Consider the following 12,795-nt stretch of genomic DNA (forward strand, 5'->3'; position numbering starts at 1 on the left):
TCGACCAAGGTTCGGTGGTGGAGGCACCCTCAACTGTGGTGAAATGCGGCGGCTATGGAAGCTCAGCAACGACAATGGCGAGGCGGTTGAGCTTGTGAACGATGGCGGCGCAGAGGCAACTTCTTCCTCTCCCGTGCGCGTCACTTCCTCCCGTCAGTCTCCCTCTTCATGAACTCGAGGATGGTGGCGACGTGGTGAGGACGAACGGCAACGACGAACAGAGGTGGCGGCTCTCTGGATGACACCGGCGGTGTATGCATCAAGGCGCAGTGGCGGCGGCGAGCTCCGCCTCCCCTGGCACTCCTTCCACCACGATTCTGTTCTCCAATGGCAGCAACAGCCGCAGTCTTCCCCTCTCTTCCCCTTCTCTGATTCTTCTTTCCCTTTCTCTTTCTTAATTTGTTTCTTTCTTTCAAATAACTCTGTGTGTGTGTGTGTGTGTGTTTAGGATAGGGGTTACGGCTGTTGCTTGGGTTAGGGGAGTTAGGATTAGGTCAAATTAAATTTAGGGATAGTTGGAAAAATAGGGTTTGATTTGGAGATTTTTGGGTTTAATTAGAGTAGGATAACTTGAATAAACTTGGGGCATAGGATATTAATTTGAACTCTAATTAAATCTTTAAAAATTACTTTAAAATGTTATTTGTCGTACCAAAATACTAATTAATTTAAAATCAAATACCTTAATTGAAATTACAATATAATAAGATTAATTTTCTTTATTTCTAAAACTTAAAGTATTGAATTATAAAAATATTAATTATTTAAATTAAGTCATATAAAATTCTTATTATTTCATAACTACTAACGTTATAATTTAAATATAGCAAATAGCTCAATAATTATAAAACTAAATAAAGATCTTAATTTATTTCAAATTCAATTAATCAAAACTTACTTTAATTATTTTTAATAAAGAAATTTCTAAAATTAAAGCTACAAAAATATTGAATTTGAAATGAGTTCATGATAACCCTTTTTTAAAAGTTCTGGGTCTTACAGATTTCGACCCGCACCCGTCGCAATCCAACTTGCAAGTCGGATAAGGCATTCCAGCAACATAATTTCTGTAAGTTTCTACTTCTTGCAGGCTGATTCTCCAATTGAAGCACGTGACCCTTTCTCCTAGAAGCCATTCTATATTTACAAGCGTCTCCGCATAATCATTCACATACAAAATCCATGACTTATTAACTTTTATCCTTTAGTACCATAATCATACTATTGTCACCCTCTTGTGACTTTTCATAATCACACGTGCCGATTTATCTTCTCTCTTTCTTCAGTCTTTTACTTATTTATCCTCAATAGTTTAAACTATCTCGCACTATTCTCTCATCTTTCACTAAATATCTTATGGGAAAAAAATCACAAGATTCTCTAAAACTTTTAAGATCACTCTCTCTTTTATTCTTCATAATACATATAATAATATTCTTGTAAGATAATATGTTTGATAAATAATAATTATAATAATTTACGCTAATATAAATGAGTAATTTTAAACAAATATTTAAAATAATATTTATAATACTCTTAAAACTTATTTTATAAAACCTTATTTTCAAATTTTTATTAATTACTTTTTAAACCACAAACTCCTTAATATTTTATTTTTGACCTCAATATTTTATAAAATTATATTTAAAATTTCATTCTTTGTTTCATATTTATAAAAATAATCCTGAACTTTTATAAAATACCAGTTTTATCTCTGAACTTTATTTATTACCCAAAATACCCGAAAAACTTATATAATTATAATATTAAACTCAATCTTTTCACAAAAAATACATTTATATCCCCTAAAAATCATTCTTTATGACTGTTTCTTCTCTTCACAAAGAACTGAAATCCTTCTTATTTTCTGTTCAAAATATACAATTAAATCATAATCCGTTTTTTGAATTTTACAGTTACCGATTCGCTATAGCTTTTATATAATCACTTAACCACTTAAACCTTATCAAAAAATTTACTTAATTTTTAATATTGTGACAACCCAAATCTCGTCAATGCATTATGGTTTGGACTGTTTTTTTCTGGCCGAACCATTATCAATCACTAATTATCAAAGTTTCACAAAAATTTAACATAATCTCAAGTAAATTCAATTAATAATTAATTACAATAGCAATTCACTTATCAAATATAAATTTAATTGGTGAAAATTTAGTAAAACTCTACTTTTATATTAAATTAAAATAATGAAAACTCTGAAAAAAAATTTTGACCAAATTATTGAAGAAGAAAATATTAGAAATTGTCCATACCTCTTAAAATTTTAATTGGCTGAATTTAAGAAGAAGGAAAATTACATCACTATTAAATCTATCGAACAAAAGTGACGCTAATGTATAAAAAAAAGATATAAATATTTTTATTGAATTAAATTTTTTATTAGAGTTATAAATGATAAGAAATCAAAGTCGAAAGCTCATGAGAGGTCACGGTTCTTCTCAAGCAAACTCTCGGTCTCTTTTCTTTCAAGTTCATACAGTGATGAAGAAAGAAAAATGAAGATGATTAAGGCTGATGGTAATATACGAGGATTTGTGATGTTAAGTGTTATTAGGTGTCATGGTTAATAAATGAATGAAACATGTGTCATGATTACATATATGTACATATGCATATAAACCACATTTTCATTTTCTTTTTCTTTTTCTTTTTCTTTTTCTTTTTCTTTATTCCCTTAGAGGCTTCGGCCAAGTGAATGGAACTAATGGTAATAATAATCATTAATGATAATACAGTAGTTAGGTGTCAAAGTTCTGGAGCTACTGAATTAACGATTTAAGTTATAAAAATTTTAAACAAATAATTATAAAAATTGAATATATTATTATACAAGTAATAATATATAAGGTTAAATATATATGAATTACTAATATAAATATTATTAGTTACTTAAGGATAAAAGATAACAACTCTAAATTCATTAAAAAATATCGATAATTATTTATATCGGCAAATATCAGACTTGATAATAATAATAATAATAATATTATTTAAGCTCTGTTATAATTATAGCATGTAAAATAAATTAATAACATAATAATAAAATGATATTATTATTTATTTTACTTCGAAATTCGAAATTAACTCATCGAAATAAAATTAATTGGTAAAAATAACATTTTTTAAAAAACATCATGTCGGCATAAAAATTTTGGTTGTTACATAGGGATAACGAAGTGGAAATAATTCTTAATAATTACTATTTTTGTGGTTGATAATAAGGATAGGAAGTCTAAACTCTTAACTCTAGCCAAGGCCTTTTAAGTATTTGATTACTATCTCTGTTATTCTCGTAGTTCTTTTAGTTTAATTACATTGCTTCTTAGTATAGTTACTTCTTAGTTGTTTCCCTCTTAATTGTATACTTACTAGATAGTTATTTACTTGCTTATTTCCTTTTTTTATTGCTATTTAATTGTTGGTTTCTCTTTGAATTCTAGTTACCTTACCTTTTTGCATTCCTATTCAACCCCCCAAATTCTATAACTAATGATGTGCATTCAATTGCAAGTCCAAAGAAGAATGATCTGGGATTTAACTTCCGATTATTAATTTGATTTTGTGACAACCTTCTAAACTTTGATTGTGAGTTGGTTGCGAGTTTAGACTACACTTGTGGCATAATTGAGTTTAAAACTGGTAAAATTCTGCACCGATGATTAGCCCACTGGTGCGGATTTAGAAAATCACAAACTAACCGGCAAATACGTCGAGTCATACCAAGTAATACCTCTGGTGAGTGAGGGTCAATCCCACGAGAATTGATGGACCAAACAACAATAATTAAATGATTTACTTAGTTAGACAAGTACAAAGGAGTGTTTTGAGTTCAAATTGCATTAAACAATAATCAGAGAAATTGAGAAAATAAACAGTAAATTGGATGTGAGGAATTATATGAGAAAACAGCTAAGGTTTTGGAGATGTTCAAATTTTAAGATTAGCAATTCTCATTAACCACTTTGATCATACAAAGATTCAATTCATAGCAAACTTTAAGTGATTAAACTCCAATTCCTAGGTAATTTAATCCTCCTCTAACTCAATTAACCGCCAATTTTTTTGTCACTAAATCTAATTAGAGGGTTTAAGTTCGAACCCTAGTTTATAAGCCACACAAAACTCTAAAGATCCAAAGATGATATGATTATATGTCACATATCACATATCACATAAATCCAGATAATTAGAGAGTTATGAGAATTCAGTTTCAAGCTATTATTCAGGTGAGATAACTTTTCCAAGATTCAACAAGAATTCAAGTTAAAAAAGAGTTATTTTCCAATAACACTTATCCGTAGGATGAAGAACGAAATAGATTCTTGAATGTAAATCAATGCATTAATCAGAAGTAGAAAATAATAGTTATTAATCCATTCAAATAAATAGAGCTCCTAACTTTAACAATGGAAGTTTAGTTGCTCATGGTGCAGAGAATCCTAAAAGTTGTAAAAACTGAAAAGTGTAAAGTGCAGAAAAGGAGAAGAAGAGAAGAGAAGTCCGAAGGACTGAATCTTTTTTCCTTTTATATCTAACATAATTAACTTAGAAATTAAATTAAAAAATCTAATTAATATCATTTTAAAAATAAATTAAAATATAAATTAAATACATGTGAGACCACACCCTGGATGCAATTGGTGGCGCCTAATTTGAAGTGCTATGAAATGCCTGACGTTTGGTGTAAGGGCTTTGGAGTTTGCCTTAAGATTCCTTGAGTGGCGCCTAACTTGGGATCCTTGAGTTTGCTTTGTTTGAAGCTTGTGATGATGGCGTCCAACTTGGCATGTGAGGTGCCATACTTGAGACTTATGATGTATATGGCGCTAATCATTGCGCCAAACGCCGTGATGTGGCGTTTGGCATCACCTTCTGCTCCAAATCCAAAGAATAAACATAGATTATTATATATCGTTGGAAATATCTGGGAGTTAGATTTCTAGTGAAGCTAAAAACGCGTCATTTGGACCTCTATAACTCAAGTTATGCTCGTTGGAGTGTGAAGAGGTCAGGATTAATAGCATCCACGAATTCTTTTTGCACTTGTCTTCAATTCTTGGTCTTTTCTCTTTTCTAAACTCTGCCAAACTTGCCTAAATACTACCTATAATAAATCAAATTGTAAAACAACCCAAAGTAGTATTCATAGTGGTTTAAAACACCTAAATCTCAAAATAATATAGCAAATTCACATACAAATTACTAAGAAAAGATAAGAAAGATGCTCACGCATCACCCACATCAACCTCCTGCTACACGTTATATGCATGCTTTCTCTATTTCCAACATATTCCATTTTGGCACCTAGTCCTTGTCCCTTCCTAATACCCTCTGCATACATGCAAGCCACAAAGTTCACTGCTCATTCTCATCCACACACTACACAAGTCTCCCTCTAGAAATCACGTAGCACTCTACATAAACCCACATCACTTCTCTGAACGCTCATCATACACATACTATCACACCCACTTCTCATACTCTTCAAACACCTTTTACTTATACCCTGTACCCATCATCCATCACCTGAAGCTCCATATTAATTACTTAGAGACAAGCAAAGATCTTAAGTTTGATGTTCTTCGTGCCTTAAAATGTCATCCTCCAGAAAGTGAAAAGGGAAGGAACTTACTGCTTCCTCACATGACACAACAAGATTCCAGCCCAAATCTCATCAAGACTGTTTCAACAGTTGGATAGACTCGAAAGTGGCCATTTCTAAAGTAAAATTTGATCTAGAACCTAACCAATACTCTGAGATTTAAGCAAAGATCACACAGAGGAATTGGAAAACATTCTGTAACACACCCCAAAAGGTGGACCTTCTGATGGTTCAAGAATTCTATGCTAACGCATGGATGGCTGACGAGGAGATGGACAATGACCCTGATTGCATGAGCTATGTAAAGGGCAAATAGTTTAACTTTGGATCTTAAAACATTCTTAAGGTCCTCTGCTTACGAGCTCTATCTTCTTCTTCCCCTTCAACAGTAACCTATGAATCAAGGTTGAGGACGAATCCAAGGTATGATGATGTGATTCCTGACATATGCATGTCGAATACACAATGGAAGCTTGACGCAGAAGGGAGGCCAAATCAACTAAAAAGGAGTGACCTCATCCTAATAGTTAGGGGATGGTTTGAGCTCATCTGACGCTCAATCATCCCCGCACTGACAATTCAGAGGTCATTGTTGAGAGAGAGTAATATTGATATCATCTATAATGCAAGGAGAAGAAGTGAGGGTGGATAGGCTCATTCCCAAAGGTATATATCACATTGCTGGGAGCCTAGATACCAGAACAAGGCTCATATTTCTAAGCCTAATTCACCGTCTTTGTCAAGCCGTGAGAGTAGTGATTGAGAAAGACATTCCTATTTTATGAGACAAACCAATCTCTACAACAAACATAAAGAGAGTAAGGAAAAGGCACCCTCAGGAGCAAGCTTAGGAAGAAGAACCAGAACAACAACCTCCTCCTCCTCCTGCACCAGAGTTTTCTCTTCATCCTGCGCTAGAATTTCAAGCAGGAAGTCAATTCCAAGCTCAAGAGATTGACTTACAACAATTCTACAAAAAAAGAAACAGTTTCAGCTGACCACCCAATAACTCCATTTGGAAACAATGACTAGACTCAACTATCTCTGTATAGTCGCACATGACTCACATCCAACTTTTGTCATACACAGAGATTAAAGCCAGATTGGACCAAGCTAGTAGAGAAAGGAAAGATGAAAGGAGGAGACAAGAAAAACTCTAAAAACAACAATTATGGCATGCTCGAATGTGGGAAGTGACCATTGAAATGGAGGATGTGAAAAATAGTAGTGATGATAAGTAGGTAATGTTGGTAAGATGAAATTTTTTCTATTATGGTGGTTAATTCTTTCCTCTTTCGTTTCTTTTATTTTATCTTTATTTTTTTCTTTTTCTTTCTTTTGCATGATATTTCTATTTTCTTATTTTTCTTTGTTCTTCTCCCAAGTGTTTACTGCTTGTACTTGTCCTCCAAAGCACTCCATTGATTATAAAAAGGAGTTGCTCTTAATAGAGAGAATTGAATGAATAAAGAAGTTTTATTAAAATGTGGTGGTCAGTAGTAGCTTGAAGAAAGGAGAGACAGAATCTCCATAAACAAAAATTTAGAGACGTATTATGAGATTTCGAATATTTAAAATTCTTGAATCAAAAAGAAAAGGAGAGAAAGAAAGAAAAGCAAGAAAAAGAGAGAAAGAAAGAAAAGCAAGAAAAAGATCAAAAAGCAATAAGGCTCTGAGTACCAATAACTAAAGCCCAGTTATATGCTTGTAGTGTTTATTGTTTCAAGGAAAGGCTTGGGTAATTAAATCTGAGGGGTACCTCATCACTCGATAACTTGGACCAACTGGCTCAGGATTATCGATTGAAAGCCCACAATAAAGAGTCACCTTGAAACAAAATACTTAAAAGTCCAAAGAAACTCTGAGCATCGATCTCTGGGAAAATAAAACCCTAGTTATGTACTTGTGATGTGACTGTGTCAAGGAGAGACTTGGGTAATTAAATCTGAGGGGTGCTTTATCACCTGGTAACTTTAGTCAACTGGCTCGGGATTACCGATTGAAAGCCCACATTAAGACTTGTCTTGAGACAATGAACTTAGAGTCAACACTTCAAACATCTCTCTCGGTTTAAAGTAAATTTAATGACTTCAAGGATCATATAAGCTTAAGAGGAGTCTCATAATACCATCCAAATTCAAGTTTTTGAAAATTCTTGATTCCCAAGATTACAAGATTCATTAAGATAAGAGAAGACCATTTATGATCACAGAGATTATTGAAAAACTCCACTATTGAGTTGGACTTGACTGTACAAACATATTCAATTCTTCTTCATTAAGTTTAACCCTATTTTCTTTTCTTTTTGCTTGGAGACAAGCAAAATTTTAAGTTTGGTGTTGTGATACATTTGTATCTTTAGTAGTTTTTCTTGCAGTCTTTTTATGTTTTCATTAAGCTAATTACAGTTTCTTTCATCTACACTTATTGATTTGAGGTATTTTCTGTTGCTAATATATTTTCTAAGTACTTTCAAGAAAATACAAGAAGCACCATCCAAGGCATAGGAGTTTCCATGCAACACCTCCCAAGAAATAGAGAAGCTAGCGTGCAATGCCTTTGAAGACACCAGAGAAATAGCGTGCACTGCCAAAGAATGGCGTGTAACGCCATAAAGCCCAGCAAGCCATGAAATCAAGTTTGCATGCAATGCAGGGAGTAGCATGTAACGCCTTCAACAATGCAGAGAAGCTAGCGTGCAACGCCACCACAAGGGCGTGTAGCACCTTTAACCAAGAAGAAGCTGGCATACAACGCCAGAAAAGGGCGTGTAATGCCTTCAAGGAAGACAATAAGTTGGTGTTCCATGATACAATGCCAAGTGCAACGCCAAGCCCAAGCCCAGAAGAAGTTGGTGTGTCACGCCACAATGCCAAATGCAACACCAATCAAGGCCCACTCCCAAGAGATGTAATGTCGATCAAGATTATGGAAGATTTTGTTAAGATATTTGGTTTGATTTGGTTTTTAATTAGAATTTGAATTATTGTTGTTAGTTATCTTATTCTTCCTAAAAGATAAGATAAGATTTAGTTTTGAATCTGAATTTTAGGTAGACATAGGATATAAATAAGTGAACATCGTTCACAGAGAGGGAATTCCATCAGAATCCCTTTACACTACAACATTTTTTAGCTATTGCAACATATATTGCAAATAACACTAAAAAAATGTTATCTAAACTAATTAAAAACAACACTTAATATTTGTTACATAAAAATAAAGTTGTTGCAACTCTTTTTTAACAACAGATTATAAATGTTCCTTTTGATCAATTAAAAGTACAAATAAAAAGTGTTATTCTTAAATTGTTAATAAACTTCTCATTATAAATGTTGCCAAAAATAAATTAAAATTTTTCCTCTAAAATTTTGACCTTTTCTCTAAATATTTTAACAAAAAATACTTTTTCCTTCTTTTAACTTAACACAAAATACATCTTTATAATTTATATATTATTTACCGATTTAGAAATTCAAATCCTTAGAGTTCAAAACAAAATTGCAAGCCCTATTTTCAATTAAAAACCCTAACTCCAACAATTAGAAACGAAGAAAGAAGAAAGGGGGAGTCCGAGGGAGAAGGGAGATCAGGAAGGGAGGAGGGACCGTGCTGCATCTTGCTGTCGCACCACCATCACCGGAGAGAGAGAGAGAGATCTGGGAAAAGCAAAGGAGAGCGGAGAAGAAGACTGCGCCGGCGCACTGGGCCTCACCGCCGCCGTCGCGTCGTTGTCGAACCGTGGAGAGAGAGAGCGTTCGCGGAGGGAGCCATGGGAGAGAGTGCGAGCACAAGCCAGGACTGAGAGGGAGAAGGCACCGTCGTGCATCCTCTTGCCGTCGCTGGAGATCTAGTCGTCACTGCCGATCGTCCTTGAGCCGCGTCGGAAACAGAACTACGAACAGAAGGGAGCGCGAACCATAGCCACGGACGGAGAAGAAAGAGCGCGCTCGGAGGAGGGGAAGCTGTCATTGTCACCGTCGCGTGTGGAGTCGCCGCCGCACCTGGTCTCCGTTGCTGCTGAGCTTTGACCACCGCCGTTCCTGCCGCCGTCAAGCCTCGGTTAGCACCGCCGAAGCTCCTGCCACCACTGTCATTGAGGAAGCTCACCGGAGTTGTTGGAGGCTGCCACCGCTCTTTCTAGTTCTGTTTTGAGTTGTTGGAGGCTGCCACCGCTCTTTTGGGAATTTAACTCTGCTTGAACCGTCTCTGCTGTAATCCTCACTGCTCGCTGCAATCATGTCTCAGGTTAGGGTTTTTTTCTCCTCGGTAACCTTAGGAAGCTAATTCTATTCTCAGATTGGGGAAATTGAGGAATGTGTTTAGGATGTATATATGTTCTTTGAGAGGGTCAAGTGTATGTGCTTATTGAATATGCTTTTTCGAGTCGCTAGCATATAATGCTATGCTTTGAGGTTCGAGGCCTAAACATGTTCAGAAACAACTGTATGTACTGTGTATTTTTTTTCTTTTCTTTCTATTTTCACTTTCATCATCATGTATGTACTGTGCTGAATTTACAGTGTTTTCCCTAGCTTGTGGTTAGTACGGGCAACCGCAGAAGCTTTCAGAGTTGCTGATGCTCCTGCCAAGATTTTCTTCTTCTGATGGAAAATAATGAGGAGATTCTTCCATTTTGCACACAGATTCTCTAGCTCCAGGCTCAGTGGTATTAATTTCTTAAATTCAAGCTAAGTGATATACATATAGTGGTCTAATTTTTTTGGCAATTAACTTAATTGAACATAACTTGCATAAAAAATGTATTGTTTTTGTAATGCGTAATTAGAATCTCCTGAATAGATTCCCAACTGGCCATGTGGTGTGCAATACTTAAATCCTTCAAATAAATTTGTCTTGTGCATATATAGGAAATTCTTATCGTCATGTAAGGAGCAGATGTAAGTTCAGTGACACATATATAGTAATTAAACTAATTGTCATTATTCTGATAAATTCCCTCCTAATGAGTGGTTTTACTTTTTTTTAGTTTGCCAAATATTTTGAACCAGTCTCAGACAGCCAATTTTTGTTGTACTATAAAGCTTTGGTTCATTTGATTTTGATTGTTGGATTGCCACTTCATTCTATTTCAAATAATCAAAATATGTAATAGTATGCAAGTGATACTCCTATTTTGCAGGCCACTATATGCCAGTAGTTTATTAGCGATAATTCGGACTCTTCTAAAACAGTCTCGAATAGATGAAATTAGGATATTAGGCTACAACACTCTTGTTGATTTTATAGAATGCCAGGTATTTGGTTATTAAACCTTTTTTAGGGTTAACATCACTGTATGATTGGTTTCCGTGGATACTGTGCAGCGATATGCAATCCCTTTGAAAAGTATCTGTGTGGAAGTTAATTTTGGTGGTAAAAGTGGGTACCCTTTAGCTCAAAAAGAAAAACCAGAGTTCTTTCTATAGATATTGCATGTTTTAGCCCTATATATTTGCTTTCTTTTCTAAAAGGAACAATTTTTGTATCTCTGACTTTTTGAGTTAAAAATAGACAGATGGTACATACGTGTTCAACTTAGAGGATTTTATACTTAAACTATGCCAATTGGCTCAAGAAGTGGGCAAAGATGAACGAGCTCTGCATCTACGTTCAGCAAAGAAATGCACCCCTTAACTATTTTTTATGAACACAACTCTTTGTGGAGTAGGACATATTTGGGGTGAACTTATGGTTATAAGAGGGAGGCATTTAAATTATTTGAGTCAGTTATTCATGCCTGAATACCATTTGGTACCTTTTGGTAGTTTCCTAAGGTCATTTGTACCATCCCATGTTCATACATTTTTCTCTTCCCTATGTTTCCATGGCTAGGTGCGTGTCATGGGTGAGCACTCACATCTTTCCATGGATTTCGATGACGTGAGTATATTTTTCATACTTTGACTCTTGGCTATTGCTCAATGATACAAACAGTTATATATGAGAAAGGAATGTTGTCTTAAACATTGTGATTCAGTTTGTTATTTATTTATTTTCTAAACTTCGAACCAAAACTTGGCTATTAAATTTCAAGATTACCTTGGACTCGCTGCAACAACTTTTGTTTTTCCCCCTTTAATCAGATGACTTCCTGTCTTATTTCTTGTTTGGATGGTTGGCTTATATAATAGATTATATCAGTGACTTTAGAGAATTACATGAATCATCAATCTAACTCCAACAATGTCAAGGAAGATAACCTGAATTCAGAGTTCCTGGACTCAATGATGTATATTTTATTTTACTCTTCTTTCTCCCCCTATATCATGCACTACAACAGATAGGCTCCTTGCTTTACTCAGCTTTGTTATGGCTGAAGTTGATGAGAAATTCTGGTAATGACAATTTTTCTTCATTGATGAAAAATTACTGTTTAATTAATTATGATCCTATTAAATCACTGCAATGTTTTATTGTTATTGTGAATTTGCCGGCTTAAATCACTTCTTCAGGGAGGAGTAAGAGGTTGATAGATTCAGCAAAGTTCAAGAGAGTTTCTTGACAAGTTCTTCAACTCTCAGTAAACTTTGAATTCATGCTAGTGGTCAAAACTGTTATACTTAGAACTTTCATGAAAATAAAGCAATTAGTGATGCGTTGTGTGCTATAGAAATTCTTTTTCTCTCCATTTTTAACATTGATAAATTTCTATCTATAAATTCTTTATGATATATCTTATCAAACTTCATAATTCTAATTAATTGATTAATTAATTAATTATTGCTTTTTCACTTCTCAATGTTCAGGAATTATGAGAAAATCAACCCTCGAATGTGTAGGAATTCTACAATATCACTAAAAATACATACACAAAATCACAGGTAAATTTAAAAAAATAAGTTTTTTTTTTTCACTAAGATTTTTTCTCTTTTACTAATTGTCTTTTTGTTTCCTATAGTTTAATTATCAATCTGTTCATCTTAGATCTTTAGTCTTGGCAAAAATCAGTAGATGAAACTAAATTTTATTGTGTTTTTACTTTTTTTTTTCTGTCTCGTCATTGTAAAGTTTTCAAGAGACAATAATTTGTTATATGTATAGGCAGGTAATTTTTTTCCCTTTCAAGAGACAATAATTTGCTACAAGGGTATGTGAATTTTTTACCTATTAGATAATAATTTTTTAATTAATTGAGTTATTTTATAATTCATGTGGTGATGTGTTATAAT

The sequence above is a fragment of the Arachis duranensis genome, chromosome 10 (genome assembly GCF_000817695.3).
Source record: "Arachis duranensis cultivar V14167 chromosome 10, aradu.V14167.gnm2.J7QH, whole genome shotgun sequence".
NCBI classification, from domain to species: Eukaryota; Viridiplantae; Streptophyta; class Magnoliopsida; order Fabales; family Fabaceae; genus Arachis; species Arachis duranensis.